Source organism: Gymnoscopelus microlampas (genome assembly GCF_963454915.1).
Source record: "Gymnoscopelus microlampas genome assembly, chromosome: 16".
Classification (NCBI taxonomy): Eukaryota; Metazoa; Chordata; class Actinopteri; order Myctophiformes; family Myctophidae; genus Gymnoscopelus; species Gymnoscopelus microlampas.
In genome coordinates, this window is record NC_139953.1 from 44201178 (window position 1) to 44218215 (window position 17038).

At 42.1% G+C, this 17038-nt stretch overlaps 1 long non-coding RNA gene across 1 annotated transcript in view; it reads left to right on the forward strand.

The window, feature by feature from the left end:
• The window catches only part of LOC311063412, a 1440-nt gene extending 737 nt beyond the window's left edge, over positions 1-703 (forward strand). Inside the window, exon 3 of the long non-coding RNA XR_014602589.1 lies at positions 439-703. This is a non-coding gene — a long non-coding RNA (uncharacterized lncRNA). The remainder of the gene's footprint in view (positions 1-438) is intronic.
• Positions 704-17038: the final 16335 nt, after the last annotated feature.

The following is a 17038-nucleotide window of genomic DNA, read 5'->3' on the forward strand; positions in this document are numbered from 1 at the left end:
TTTACGTATTATTCTTCAGTCTGAAGAAGAGCTCTCGCAGTGACCATCGCAACAGCCATGGTACCCACCTGACAGGAGAGATTTGGCAAACTATAGCAGTGTACGAACTCATCTTTTTGCCTTTTGATCTACTTCATGTTCTTTTGAGTTCAGCACCTGCCTTTAAATGATATGTGGATATGCGTGACCTCTTCTGATCCTTGCTGACGGTCACATTACATAACGTTACATCTATCACCATTCCTTTTCTCTTGTGATAATTAATTTACGTTTTCGGCCAAAAATGATATTGTTGACAATATTTTGTATGTTCAACTGTTTTAAATGTTTTTTTAAATCATGACCAAAATAAAAATAAACAAACTAACTAACTAACTAACTAACTAACTAACTAACCATCAACTCAATGACCTCTCTTTCTGTCTCTGTCTCTCTCAGCCAACCCTTGTCCCTATAGAAATAAGTTCGCCAACTGTCCTTCTCTGGTGCAGAAGAAAGGGTGCAGTAACTGGAGGTACCCCACCATTGCAGGCATTTGCCCCGCCTCCTGCAAGTGCACCACTGAGATCATCTAAACGCCTGCCCACGCCGACTCCACACGCATCACAAGAAACCACTGTCATATACTCTATGTACTGTATATCCAATGGAAACTGCACTCTATGCTTTTAGAGAATAAAGTAGCATTTATAGATTGAGCATTACAATACTGACTTTCTCGCCTTATTTTTGCCCGTTTTTTCTTTATTATTATAAAAATAATGTCTTACTATATTCACACTGGCAGACCAAATCAGACCTTTGTCCTATCCAGGTTGGCTAGTTAGCTAGTTTCCAGCCCCAGTACACAGTGCCGTTAGCCTAGCATGCTAGTTAGCTAAAGCAGCTGCTTTAGTAGTGTGTTTACTAGACCACTGTGGACGTATTCAGCTACACCAGAAGAGGAAGCAATGACCTTGGACTAGGCTTGGGCAGATTTTAAAATGTATTCAGGGTTGGCAAAAAATAAATACATCTGAATTATGACACTTGCACGATCTGTATTCCATCAGTCGCAGCCCGTCAATAGAGGGCGGTCTAGATAGAGCAGGAGTTCTCAATCAGGGATTTGCAAACCCCTAGGGGTAGTACTTTCAAGGGGTCCATTGACAGCAAAATAACAAGTGTATTACTCAAACATGATATAACTGACCATCTTCCTGTTTATGCAATCCTCCAAGACTGTTTCAAGAGCAAAAGGTGATTTATCGATGACACCTGCATAATGTATCGACTTAAAACGCAGAAAGCCGTCGCAGCCCTTAAGGTGGACCTAACAGAACTGGGAGGAGGTCTATGCAGATGAAAATCAGAATAAAGCATAATGATGTCTTTTTGACCACATTACTCATTAAGCTTTATGACAAAAACTGTCCAGTCAGAAAACAGACTATCAAGCACAAGAATTTGGGCAAGTCATGGATCACCAGGGGACCAGAAAATGCATGAATAGCTGTCTCTGGGGATATTCATGAGTGTGAGCTGTCGTGCCATATTTTCAGGTTAGCACGGCCTGGTTTAACAGCCTATCAATGGTATATAAGAACAAACTGTATAGCCAAATTAAGACCTGCGCTAAAATTGTTGGTAGGCCAGTTGAGGTGGTGTTACGTTCCTTTAAAGAAGCCCAGATCAATAGCATGCTTAGACTGGCGAAGAGCATCTCCTCTGACCCCTTAAATGTTTTAAATGATGAATATCAACTGTTGCCCTCCATGAGGCGGCTTAGAGTCCCAAAATATTAGAAAAACAGGCTAAAGAACTCTTTTGTACACCAGTCTGTTCTGCTTTTAAACCAACATCAGTAAACCAAGAGGATATGTTCTATTGTTCTTGTTTCTGTCTGCTTCTGTGATGTGTGTCCTGTAATGTACTGTACCTTGTGTAATGTATTGTGTATATCCTGTTTGTATCTTGAACGGTGACGTCATGGACACAAAGCAAATTTCAGTGAGAGCTGACAATAAAGTTGTATCGTATCGTATCGTAAAATTCTGGCATCGTCCGTCTTTTGGCTTGAATAGCTGTCTGGCAATATGCATGTAAAGTATGGCTTGTCTACAGTTTAAGAACATGGGCTCCATCGGTAGTAAATGACTCAAAGTCAGCCAAACCTCCTTGGGGACGATAAAAGCAACCTTCAGCTGAGTAGTGGGAGACTGTCAAGGCTGGAAAGGACTTTTTAATTTATAACAATTATTATACAGTCTTATCTATCATTACCCTGCATTGCAAAACCCTTCAGTAATATTTTAATTCCTGCATTTAAAGAGATGCCTGAATAGCATTCCGTCACAATGTTTTTTATCCATTATTCTGTGTTTCTCCTGATTATAATGTAAAACAATGGTATTGTGTATATGAGTGTCACAGGAGTGTCCTTTGAACACAAAGTATACTTTGAAAATAAAAAATGAGACAAACAACAACTAATCCTAATAAGACAAAAGCAGTCCAAAAATTATAGTAACCCTGACGGGGTGCTATGGACGGGTGTACTATCGTTTCAAGAAAAAAAAGGGGAGACCATAAGAAAACTAGAAAATATTTTTCCTACATGTATAAAGAAACAATGTGGGCTCGCTTTAAAGCCAAAAAAAATTAGTTATAAAAAGTACAAACTCAGTTTGACTCTGCATCTCTGTCTTTGCGTTGTGTGTTGCTGCAGACTTGCCTCCGGTTGATCAGATTGGGAGCGCCTGGTGGAGTGGCAGTGGAGTATATGGGGTGTGTGTGAGTGAAAATATACTTTGAGTACCATAGTAAAAGTACTCAATGTTCAGAAAATAGCAGATCTACAAGCTCATAACGCGTCACATTGTAGATTGGCTGTGTGTGGTTACTGTAGGTTTTGTATTCATAATAAATTCTGCAAAGTAACAAGTAACTAAAGCTGTCAAATGCTGTCATAGTGGAGTAGAAGTAACAAAATGGGAAAGTAAAGTAAAAGGACCTCAAAATTAAACTGTGCATGGTAAGCACTTGCATAGTACTTGAGTAAATATACTTAGTTACTTTGCAGCACCACTGCCTGACAGCCAATGACTGACAGATTAGGTAGCAGCAGCTGCACTGATTGCTAGACTGTGTAGGTGCATGGGTTTATATTAATGGTCTTAACTAAAAATGTACACATCACACAGCTTAGATCTTTGGATTAAATCGGAGAGCAGACCCGAGCGCACTGTTTGTTTTGCAATAGGGTGCGTAAGTTATATGTATTTACCAGGGGTATTGATTCAGATGTTTAATGGACTGTGTGGTTTACATTTGTTGCATGTTTGAGGTTACCTGCAACATTGTAGAACACACACTTGATTGACTCACACTTGATTGGCTCAGCTGAGTATAAAAAGCTGCCAGAAACAAACACATTCAGTTTTAGTTAAGTATTAGGACATGGTGGAACTGCCGACCACCATGCCACCTTTTGCTGCTGATGCCTGTATCCTGTCTGTGAACTTTGGATGAATAAAAGCACCTTTGGTTGCACTCTACCTCCTGACTCTGTGCTGTTTCCAGCTGCTTATTGGTCCTTTACAAGGTTGTTTGTCACAATGTGTTAGAGCAGGGGTCTTCAACAGGGGGTCCGGGAACCCTAGGGGGTCCTTAGAGTTACTACAGGGGGTCCGCCAATTCTTTGTGTGATAGGATTATTTTTTTTACATTAACCACTTGAACCCTAGCATCCCTTTTCTGAGAAGAACTTCAGCCAAAAATAGCAGATCTACAAGCTCACAACGCCTTGCTCTCTCAGCTAGGGGGTCCCTGGCCTGAAAACGTTGAAGACCCCTGTGTTAGAGTGCATTGCTGGTTCATAACAGGCTGTTAAAATAAGTTATAAGAATGGAAGTGATACCAAGTTCAACCCCAAGACTTAAAGCTTCTCTCCAGGAATAACTAGATGGGTGATCATGAGATATCCACATCAGAGTAAAAGTGGGACAACCAACCTGTCTCCACTATATCCTGTATAGTTAGGCTACCATTTCATATGTCGTTTTCATATCAAAGAGTTTCAAAAATGTAATCAAAGAAAACAAAATGCATTTTAACATACCGTATATGCTGGTAGTTAGGGCCTATTCAAATAAAAAGAGAACAGTTTTGCCTTTAAGATGACATTTTTAAGCAATTGATTTGGAAATTGACAATTGAAATCGATTGGAAATCAAAAATATGCATTTCAAAAGAATTTAATGGTGCAGTTTCCTTGCAGAAATATAACAGGCTTCAGAAAATCGTAATGGCAAATTTTGCTCTGGTTGTCTGGCTTTTAACTACCTATCCTGTGTGAACAACACAATGTGGTTGTATTTTTGTTTTGTCAGGTACTGTTGTGACATGAGTTGACAGGTCATCATATTTCTCCCAGACAGAGCAGGATCTCCTGCAGTAGGCCACATAGTGTCCAAGAGCATCTCTTGGCCCTGGTACGAATGCAACAATTCCTCTTAGAGTGAATGGTTTCTGACAGGAAATGCACTCAGAGGGTAGGACGTCTCACCAGCTGTCTCAATGCACAGCAGTTGTCCAGTTGTGTAGCTGTGTGTGACTGAGACTGTGCAGTTAGATATCTGTGAATCAGAAGCATCTTTTCGTCACATCACAGGTGTGCAGGTGCTAGCTCACCGTTTTGTTGTTTACATAAAAAAGAAGGGAGGGAGGGACATGGGGATAATAATTAAAACATATATCTACATACCTGTGACAAAGGATATTTTCTTTTCAACAGGCAGTCTTCAGGTGTCTTCAGTGGCCGCAGACATGTGGATGCATTGAGTTGTAGCCCTTCCACTGCAGCCTGAAGATTCTCCACTCCTGACAGTAGAATATTGGCCATAACGACTAGGCACTCCCTTGAATATCCTGTACTCATTGTGCAGTGTGGGGAGGAGCACTGCTTCTTGGTTGTCACATTCGGAACTTGCTTCATTGTTTCACCGATGATTTGATAAACGTGGCATTCTGCTGATACCTGCTGAGCACCATACTTCAGTTGCACAGAATCAAATATGTTGACCAGCATGTTGGCCCTCTGTGCATAAGCATCTTGTTCCACTCCCTTTGTGGCAATAGTCCTCACAAAATGACACATTTCAATCCTGTGTTCTTCTCTGTTAATATAACTGCAAAAAGTCTGACTGTCACAGAATGCACAACAGAGACATTGGCAAAAGGAATCAAAGGCACAAGTATTGGTCACACTAATGTGTGTTTTTCCAACTTTAACAGGCAGTTTATGGTTGCCATTTCTTAGGAGACCAATTTTCCTTTTGTTCCCTTTTCATTGTTGAGTCTTCATGTAGCCACTCAGGGCAAGGGGTAAGATAGGTCAAATTCCTCTTTTTTTGGTGGAACACCATGGCCTCGCCAATTTTCAACAGGTTCCTCCTTTAATGGGCACTAATCTTTTGCCTGTTTCTTTTTCAGCACTTCCTGTACATCCTGCTCTTCATCACTTGCCTGTACAGCCTGGATCTCTGGATCCTGATCTCCATGGCCTGCAATGGTCTATGGATTCCTCACACTCAATATGATATGTTTTTCTCACTGTTTGCTGACATGTTCACAGCTGCAGTGGAAAGCCTCATGTTGCCCTCAATGTATCCAAGGTGACGGATAATGAATCAGTCTACTCGAGTAGGCAAGCTTTCATGTTTGAAGAGACCGTGTTTGACATTCTTGAATTCTGCCTCAACGTGGGCTGAGCTTGAAGTACTGTTATAACTTTTGAAGTTAGGCACCATTGTTCCTGTCCGGAGAGGCAGGTAGCATGACATTCTTATCACATAAGGGACAAGCTCAGGAACCATCATCCACAGCAAGCATCTTGCCCTCCTCACAAATGTCTGTCACTGACCTCTTAAGTTCAGTTTTGTCTGCATTAAGGGGATCATTGGTCTCCACCTTCTCCAAATTGTCTTCTTCGATGGAAGGAATTTGGAGACATCCCTCCACAATTCTTCTCTTCAGTTGTGTCTTGCATGCCTCTGAGATAACAGGCAGACCTCTATCATCATTCCCCTCAGATTCACTCAAAGCAACAATCACAATTGAACGAATGAGATCTCCTGCGTCCTCCATCGACTCCGACTGTAAAAGCTGTGCCATCGCTGGTGAGGTAGAATTCTCTCAGCCGATATTTTTCGTTTTCTGAGACAGTCCCGTTGGCTGATCAATTTGATGCAGTGTGCAACATCAACTCTTATGAAACAAGGTGGTAGCTCTGAGGACTCGTTCCCCCTTAGCACCCCAAAACATTCATTTAGGTAGGACTTCAAATCTGTGTGTGGTGTGAAGGCCTTGACAAGACCACCCAGTAGTGCAAGAGAGAAATCACATACTGCTTCTTTTGGTACAGGTGCACCTGCCCGATGCCATTCTGAAAGCCAGTTTTCTATGGCGTCGCTGTCATGACGTTCAGAGAACATTTGTACCACTGGAGCATGAATTGCAGTATCTCCTTGTGAAGACGGAATTCCCTGGTATATGAAGATGTGTCCAGATGTGCCAATAGGTCTATTTAGTTTTTTGACAACTGTGCCTGTAGCATCAAAATTCACAATGGAGCCTCGTTTTTTGGATTGCGACTTGAACATGCCGCTACAATGGGATACATTTCAAATAGAGCAGAGGAAGGCGAGAGATCAGCGAATTGAAATGGCCATATACGAACCACTGACCTAGATAATACCCCCCAAAACCCCCGTCCTTGAACAATTGTATGGAATCAGATGAATGCTCTATGTCATCATAAAAAAAGAAACCCCATTCCAATTATTAAGCAGATGGAACCAGAAGCGTAAATCAGACCTGCACCCTTCATCTAGAGACACTGAATCGAATAGATTAGGCATGGATGAAGCCAGATCCAGTAGTCCAGAGATAAAAGACCGGCCTTGTGGAATGACGTGCATTGCAACGTTTAAATCACCGAGCAGGGACAATAATTGACGTTTTGAAATTGATACGCTGGAAATGCAACATTGGGTAATGTCACGGATGTGAAGTACCTTTTCCTCTGGCAGGGAAGTCTTCATGTCACAGCTGTCCAGCGTAATACAGAGGAATTTGAGGCTAGTGGCTGGACCGAGCGTTTTCTCCTCTGACAGAGGGATGCCTAAAAGGGCAAATGCGGACTTCAATTTGGCCAGAGAAGAACCAGAATGGTCCTTGGGTAGCGGATCAACGAGTATAAAATTGTCAAGCAGGTGCACAACGGATGGCAAACGAATCCTATTCAACATGATCCACCGGAGCGCTTCTGAGACCATAAGGCTGGGCTACTTTTGCATCCAAACGTCAATCTCACGACGAAGTCGAATTTTGACTCCCATTTAATGCTGAAAAGATGACACTGGGAAGTGTGGATATAGGCACCATTTTAAAATCGTCTGTTATGTCCGCTTTTGAAAGGCAAGCGCCTTGGCCCGCTAATTTTATTAGTCTGATGGCATTATCCACCGTTGCATAATGCAGGGAAAAGAGTTCTAGTGGGATTCAGCGGTTCACGCTTGCCACTGGGCCTGAACGAGGAGCAGATAGATCACAAATAAGCCTTTTCTTTCCCGAGTATTTCTGAGTACCAATGCCGACAGGGCTATTGCGAAACATGGAAAAAGGAGAATCACAAAAACAATTAAATACTGGAAACGATTCCAGGCTCTTTAAATGCTGATTGCAGATTTTTTACAAACAAACGTTTCACTCACATCTTACGCCTACTCTAAAGCCCTGAGACAAACCAGTAATTAAATGATCGACAAAGACATGATCTTGATGCTCAGCCAGTTCACCAGCCAGCAAGCTGACATTTATTGGGGTTGAAGGGTGGACCCGCAGGGTGGTGGGATGGCATGCGGGGACAAACGGACTTGGGATGCGCCTCTCCACATGCACTACAAATGTGAAGGAAATTGCAATTTGGGTATGTACAAACACTGTAGTTGAGAGTATTGCATACTGGCTTGTTGTTAAACATGCACCTGCCGTCTGGATTTATCAACTCGAGACCCTGGGGTTGGGGAAAGCCCTGGAGCACCAGCAGTCTGGTGACTAAGGCCATTCAGCACATGTAGCGCAAGCGAGTGCCTGTTGACCCCCGGTTAGCAGCACGAGCAATCAGTGTCGAGGATTGACCAGTCAATAATCGTGTTATACTGAGATATACTGTATACAGTGCAGACTTGCTGCAGAGAGCTTTGTGATATTGATAAGATATGTTTCTCCCATATTTTAAATTGACATCCCCAATTAGAGCTACAGTAGGTACTGTATGAGTCACGCTCTTGTCTCCTCTCAGGAAACACAGAGCACATGACGTCACGGTAATGTCACGGTGTGGTGTATGCAGAAGACCCAAACGCAGGGAGAACACGGTGGTTTGAAGAAACTGAAGCTTTTACTTGAAAACTTGTTCAGAAACAAAACCAAATACAAACAAGGCAACCCTCAAACACGGGGGGAGCTGAGATTAAACAGAGGAACAAACAAGGGGCTCACGCCGTGAAAGTGAATTAAGAATCCAACACAGGCTTGCCGGTAGAAGCCGGCTAGATAGGCTACAGAGCCAATCAAGCTAAGGAGGCTCAGCTGGTTCACAAGTCAGTGCAGTGAACTAGAATACAAGCAAGGGGGAGGGGCAGAGGAGAGGTAGAGGAGACAGACAGGCAAATACAACTAGACAGGGAGACACAGAACCATACTACAAAATAAGAGACAAGAGAGAAATGCAAAACCTAACAATTAACGAAGGACTGCAACAAGACTTCAGAATAAAAGAACATACAAGAAAACAACACAACAGGCCTAAAAGGTCCATGACTACAAACAAGGGCAAAAAGTCCAAATAAACATGACAGAGTACACGGCCAGACACGGCCCGAGGAGCGGACCGTGACAGTCACGGCCCGAGGAGTGGACCGTGACAGGTAAATGCCGAAAGCCACAAACAATTCTCCTATTGACAGATCCCTTGCCAGCCGAGGATTGTTTTTTTTTTAGCACGGCAGCGAACTGGTCGCCTGTGGCTATTCTCCTATCGCACTCGGGAGAGGGTAGCTGAATGCTGACCAAATGTATGTCTTTGCCTTGAAAAATGATTGCTCTTAGGCGGGGGGACGTATTGGAGGCTTGAGGGATATAAGCTCTACCTTGGACTGTAGAGGCCAGGGATTGGCTGCTTTAGACCTGGTGGGAGAATATTGAGGGAACATTTGCCCCGGCGGGCTGCTGAATAACTGCAACAGGTGGAGGAGCCGGAGGCGCATGATAAGCAGCGCCGTTCTACAATAATGACGGGCGAGAATTGATGGCATGGAGGTTGTCGATAATTATTTGCATATCGGTGGCTCTGGGCTATAACTGAATCACGCCGCTTCTGCTGGGTATCGGGGCTGAACTGCCTTGGTTGCGGTTGATGAGGAGGTGGAGGTGGAGAGGACTTCCTAGTCTTCTTTCTCCCCCGAGGTGGCTTGGGGTCGGCTCCCGCAGGAACAGACACGGATGCAGCAGCAGGAGTAGAAGCAGTGTTTTTGCCATTATCAGGGTCAGATGCGGACAGATGTTTGAGAGGCGGATAACCCCGGTGCCAGGTTCACATTATCTGCAGCCAACTGCTGGTGTAGCTCTTCCATCTCATGCCTCTCCGGCTGCCCAGCAGATAGCCTGAAACTTCGCCTAGGCTGGTTCTGTACTGGAGAATAAAACACAATATCGCCATGCAGCGATAATTCGCTGGCTATCTCATCGGCTTGAGTCAGATATGATGAGCACAAATAGCACTCTTAGAATTGCGGATTTGATAGAATGCAACTGCATGCCAGAATAAGATGCTTGCTTGTTGCTTAAGGTCGCTGACTCAAAGGAGGATGACAGGTTAGAGGCAGTGATATTTGATAGAACGGAGCCCAATCGCTGATTGGCTGACTGCAGATAGGATGTAGAACAATATCGCCATGCAGCGATAATTCGCTGGCTATCTCATCGGCTTGAGTCAGATATGATGAGCACAAATAGCACTCTTAGAATTGCGGATTTGATAGAATGCAACTGCATGCCAGAATAAGATGCTTGCTTGTTGCTTAAGGTCGCTGACTCAAAGGAGGATGACAGGTTAGAGGCAGTGATATTTGATAGAACGGAGCCCAATCGCTGATTGGCTGACTGCAGATAGGATGTAGAATCCTATTGGTTAGTAGTGCTCGCTTAGATTTGTGAATGGAAAGATTTTTGTTGAAGTTATGCTTAGAGCTGCATTTTTTTTGTTTTGTTATTTTGTTCATACTCATAGCACTTTATCCAACATTTCCATTGGACATTTTCCATAAGGACAGTGCACTGTAGTGCACTGTCCTTATTATGATTATAATGAGTATTATAATTAATATAATTAATGTCATTCATTATTATTATTATTATTATTATTATTTATTTTTTATCCCACGGTTTTGTAACCCTATTTTTTTTACACCCACTGCCAATTGTCTATGTAATCCTGCGCACTACCTTCCGTCTGCCAACCTAGGGAGGCCAGGGCCGAGCTCATGCCTCCTTCAATGCATGAGAGCCAACTGACCTTCTTGTCACCTGACAGGAGAGAGTTTCCCTGGTTGGACGTAACGCGTGGAAGGAACACGTTATTCCAACCAGTTCCCTTCCCCTCCATCAGGTGCCCTGGCTAGTAATGGAGCAGATTGCTGAAACGATCTTTCACTTGGTGATACAAGCACCAAATTTGGCACACAAGTGCTTCAGAACCTACTCTCTCAGAAAAGTACGATATCCACTTGAAAAAAACAAAATGGCCGCATGTTTCAAGATGGCCGCCATTCGAAGTGGTTTTAAACAGTGTTTGAACTATATTTTGATTGAATAATCCTATTTTGATGGTCTATACATCGAAATGTACGTTTTTGAGTATGAGATATCCAATTCTGCATTTAGAAAATCTAAATGATTGGATATTATGAATGATGATACAAATGCTGTGCTGTGCTGTGCTGTATGGCACTGTACGGTACTGTACTGGATTGGACTGGACTGTATTATACTGGACTGTACTGTACTGTATTGGACTGTACTGTACTGTACTGTATTGGACTGTAGTACTGTACTGGACTGTACTGCATTATGCTGGCCTGGACTGGACTGCACTTTGGTCATATGGAACCAAACCGTGACAGTTTGGTTCTTCTTTTAGTCCTCACATTTGCAGGCACACAACCAGTGTTGGGAAGTAACTAAAGTAATATGTAACTTAAAGTAATATTATTACCTTTTCCCAGTAACTAGTAACGTAACTAATTACTTTCACGTTTTGAGTAATAATATTACCTTTACTTTTTTTCAAAAAGTAACTTATTACTTTTTTTCACGAGCCTCGGTGGTACTCTGGGTTTGAGTGTGTTTATTTGATCCTGTGTTGTTTTTGGTCCATTGATATAATGATAGACTGGTTGGGATCGAGTTGCTATGCAGGCTGCTTGCTGATCCGGTCTAGAGCGGATACGGAAACGTTGCGCACTTGTCTGTGTGAATTATTATCAGCTGCGGAAGGGCGGGCCGCCCTTAAACCGGAACAAACAGTGTTGCCATGTCTGCTTATTATAAGCGACTTGTTAACCGATGAAGATGCGCCGTAAGCTTGTAGGTCGGCTATTTTCAATATATATATATACTATAGGTCACTGACTGTTTGACGTCTGTTTTCTGTCTGACGCAGATTGTGTCTCATGATGAGTCATTATCTGTTTGAGCCCAGGTGTTTGAATTTGAATATTTTATTAGGCAAAAAATACATTAAATACATTTAAAATAATTGAGGTCCTTAGTATTCAATTCATAGTCGTCAAATGGTTTTCATTTAGTCTGTAAGTTATGAATTCATACACTGTAAAAGTCTTAGTGTTAATATAATTCAAATGAGTGTACAATGAGGATTTTACAATGTAGGCTGCAGAAAAGAGAAAAAAAACAACTGCTAATGTTGAAAATGCAAAGTCAGACTTTTGGGGAGAAAGGATGCAAATTACTGGGGGCGAGAAAAAAAAAGTAACTAAAGTAATAAGTAACTAGGTACTTTTGGCAGGGAGTAATAAGTAAAGTAACTACATTACTTTTTAAACAAGTAATATGTAATAAGTAACATATTACTATGTTTTAGTAACTATCCCAACACTGCACACAACTGTGTACACTTAAGCATGAAGTGATAGCATTTGCATCGTCCTCGGGATTCAGTCTTTTAGACACATTTTGTCAACTGCTCACAAGTCTGAACAATAGGTGGAAGGATTATCCAGAGAACTTGCCAGACCTCTCCATCTTTTTGCCAGCCACAGTTGGCAGGGCTTTCAGTTTGCATTTTGCACACTGTTGCCTGACATGCAGTTTTCTTGCCTTTACCATGAAAAGCTGACACAACTGTCTTTCCACTGGCGTGAAAGGACAGCATGCCACTGGACTTCTCTGGGCAAACAATTACTACCATATCATGAATTGGCAATCACCTAATGGACTGACCCTGGCCACATTATACCCAAATCATTTCTAAGCCTGCACTGACTGCAACAACAAGAATATCTGTGTTGCATGCCTTAATCAACACAGACTTCATTTGTTGCTTGGCTGCATGGAGAGCATGTGTGAAGATGCTGGAGTCAGCTTCTTCGTGGTTGCAAGGACGTTTGTTTGAAAGAGTCCATCTGCCATCCAGGTAACTGAAGCCCCGTTACCCTTAATGGCTCGGCTCTCCCGCGCTGGCACATTCTGTCAATTCAGGTGCGCTATCTAACTACACTACTACAACTAACTAAACTTGTAGTTGAGATATATACAGGGGCTTATTAGCATTTGGGACACTGAAGTATACTACAGTACAAACTACAGCGAGTACACCACTACAACAGTTAGTAAACTACAACTACAGCTAGTACACTACAAGCCGACACTGAACCCCATGCTGAGTCTCACAGCAGTGATGTCACCAGTGTGCCCTGGTTGTGCTTTGACATCACTCTTATAAAAAATGACAAACCAATAGAGCTTGACCACACCATTTCAATGAATGATCATGGATGTTTCCCTACTTAATGCAATATCTGTGATCAGACAGCTTCCGAAAATGCTCATTTTGAGTCACGTAATAAAATCTTGAATCTTGAAAACTGGCGGCCATATTGGAATTCAATTGACACTATTGAGTTATTCCAGTCAGAATACATTCATTTTGATTTTTGGATCATTAATACATTTCTGTTCATTCAAGTTCTACTTCAAAAACATTTATTTTGCATTTGATGAGGCGGCCATCTTGAAAACTGGCAGCCATCTTGGTGTTTCAGCTGGATAACGTACTTTTCTTAAATAGTATATCCTGGACATCATTTGTGCCAACTTTGGTGCTTGTATCACCAACTGAAAGATTCTGATGGAATATTGATTTAAGCTGCCCCACTATAGCCAGGGGGAGGCAGTATAGTGACCAGGATTACTGCATGTTTTTGTGAGGGTATTATTATTAATAAATTAATACTGAGGGTGTCACTGTGTAAGGATAAATGTAACACAAATAAGATGTTGTTTTGTAATGTCTTGCAGGCCGTCAAGAGACGTTTACGGGCTGCAGCGACTCTTCTTAAATTCAAGCTGCGTTGGATGAAAAGACGCGCGCAGGCGGTTCTCGCTGCCGAGTGTCGTGCTCTCTTTGTTGGGGAAGCGCCGCAAGAACTACCGTCGCCTGCACCTGTCACCGGAGAAGACAAGGATCACCCTTGTCTTCTTTGCTTTTGCAGAAGAAAGACATGCCGCCTCGGAGTCGGCGGACAGTGAAATAGTGGACTATCTCAAGTCAGGTTTCAAAATGGATGTATTGAACAAATCCCCCATGATCAAGAAGATATCTCTTCGGCTCAATACCCCAACACGATCCAGTGCCCAAGTGGAGAGGCTTTTCAGCCTCGGGAGTCTCGTCCTCAGCCCCAAGAGGAACAGGCTAGCCGAACAGCCTATTGTTGTAGCCTATATGGCCTCATTAAGCTGCATGCATATTGAGCTTTGTACACTCTTGATTTTTCTGTCCAGTCCTACAGTACGTGTAGACTGGCAATTGTTAGTTAATACACTAAAAGAGCTGTGAAGGGGATATTGTCTATTGTGTATATCATTCTTGTTTTTAACCATAGAGTTAATTAATATGGGCCGTAGATAAGGCCATGCAATGACGGTGGGCAGTAATACAATGTAACCAATTTGCGCAAGGATTCGAAAAGGATTTTCCCGAAATAAGACTCCCAATATCCAATTGATTTCAATAGAGTAGCTACAGTAGTAGATGTGTCACCTCACATGCCGGATTTGAAGAATCAAACAGACAGACATTGACCGCAGTTCCTCTGGACATTGTTTGATTATGCTGCAAAATAAACATGTTGGCATGTTGATCTACTGTATACTTGGCACAATATGATGGATGTTCGTCTATGAAAACACTGTAACACACACAACCCTAACATAATTTAAGGATTAAAGGATTGAGGATATGTCTGTCTGTCTGTCTGTCCTTGACTTTGAACAGGATGTTTTCTTGTTGTTTCCACAGAGCATGAAGGTACATTGTTCTCACGGTGCTCTTAGCTGAGGGTGAGAAAAACCACAGTACAAATATCAGGAGCAAACTTTTGCCTCCAGTACGAGGACCAATAAGCCCCACACACACACACACACACACACACTCAGCTGGGACAGTGTGAGTGCGGCATCAAGGCCATGGCCTTCATGGCCTCCATGACATTTTAATAGTATTTCTAAGCTGTATCCATAACTTACAAGACTTTGTTCTATTAAAATGACACTAAATACTTAATAGACAAATAGGATTTTCAGCAGGAAGACTTTTCTTCACATTCAGTGAGTTTGCATTAATTTAATGCCACAGCCTTGTTCTCATCAACCTCTCCATGTAAACCTGTTGATAGACCCGTCACATTATTACATAATCACCTGATCGTAATTATTTGAGATATTCATCAGAATATCAGAATAATTACCATGTTGAAAAATGTGTGTGTGTGTGTGCTGTATACATTTTTACTGGACGTTTTTCTCCAATTAAACCTCAGAATTTCAACGGAGTATCTACAGTAGATTGTCACCTGACTCACCTGTCTATGGTTTGAAGAATAAAACAAACTGACATTAACCTCAGTTCCTCGGACATTGATTGATTATGCTGCAAAAATAAATGCGTTGGCATGTTGGCACTACTGTACTTGGCACACTATGATGTGACGCTAAAGTACACACCTGGGTGTTTGTCTATTAAAACACTGTGACACAAACAATCCTAATGCTAATACGTTATAATTATCTATCCTGGAATTTGAAGAGGATGTTTTCTTATGGTTTTCCTGTCTCCATGCATTTGATGTATGACCTTGTGTTTACCTTGCTTACTGTAAATCACTTTGGATTAAGAGTGTCTGCTAAATGCCTAAATTGTGAAATAGTTTTCACAGACTATGAAGGTGACATTGCTCTCACGATACTCAATAAATATCAGGCGCAAACTTTTGCCTCCCGTACGAGGGCCGAGCAATGCAATATTATGTAACATCATGCAATATGTGAATTGCACTATGCAATATGCGCAATGAGCCACGCATGCACGCACGCGCACACACACACACACACACACACACACACACACACACACACACACAGCTGGGACAGTGTGAGTGCAGGGCATCAAGGCCACTGTCGCTTCAGTGCAGATCATTGTTTGTGGGGCAGAAGGCCAAGCCGAGGGGCCATGGCCTTCATGGCATTTTAAAAGTATTTCTTAGCTGTATCCACAACTATATTTGCAAACTGGACGTACAATACTTTGTTCTATTGAAATGACACAAAATACTTAATAGACAAACAGGGACGTGCACAGATAGACTCTAGGTGGTGCTAGAGCACCTGCCCTTTGCCCTCTTGACCAGAAGTGCCCTTTTCCAGTTTACAACAGGGGGTCCGGGACCCCTAGGTCCTCAGGGTTACTACAGGGGGTCCGCCAAATCTTTAAGTGATATGATTTTTCTTTTTTACATAACCACTCGAAACCTAGCATCCCTTTTCTGAGCAAAACTTTAGCCAAAAATAGCAGATCTACAACGCCTCGTGCTGCCCACAACGCCTCGCGCTGCGAGGGCTTGTAGATCGGCTATTTTTGGCAAAGAGGTATAGGTGTAGAGGGAAAAAAGAGCAGACCAAGTCAACAAAAGAAAGTATAATTTACTTGAGCAACTGCCCCTCAAAATATCTGTGCACGCCACTGTAGACAAATAACAATTTCAGCAGGAAGACTTTCCTTCACATTCAGTGAATTTGCACTAATTTCATCACACAGCCTTGTTCTCATCCAACCTCTCCATTTAAACCTGTTGATAGTCACAATTATTACGTAATCACCTGATCACAATTATTTGAGATAATCATCAGAAATTTCAGAATCATTTCCATGTTGAGAAATGTTTATATATTTCAAACAAAATAAATAAATAGTGGCAATACCAGAGCTGCAAGCATAATATGGCCAATTTTGGCCTATTACATTATTTATTTTGATTTTGTACTAGTCATTGTCAGTCAGATCTTTGTATATTTTCAGCTATTTGCCATATCTGCCCTGTGCAATTCATGTTTAAAAAAAACTAAAAGGCAAACACATTTGTATTTGTATGTTCCAATGTTCAACGGCAAAAACACAATTCAAATCGTTCATCACAGTTGTTTGTAAGACAATTGATCGTCAAGTAAGATGTCATGATGGTGACAGCCCTGTCTGGAAAATGAGGAAAACAAACACCACCCTGGCTCAGGACACAATATGATGTGATGCCAAAGTACACATCGGGGTGTTTGTTTACAAAAACACTGTGACACACAGAAACACACCCCTAAGGCTAATAATGTAAGGATATATAATTACCACCACCAGCTAGTTATAGTT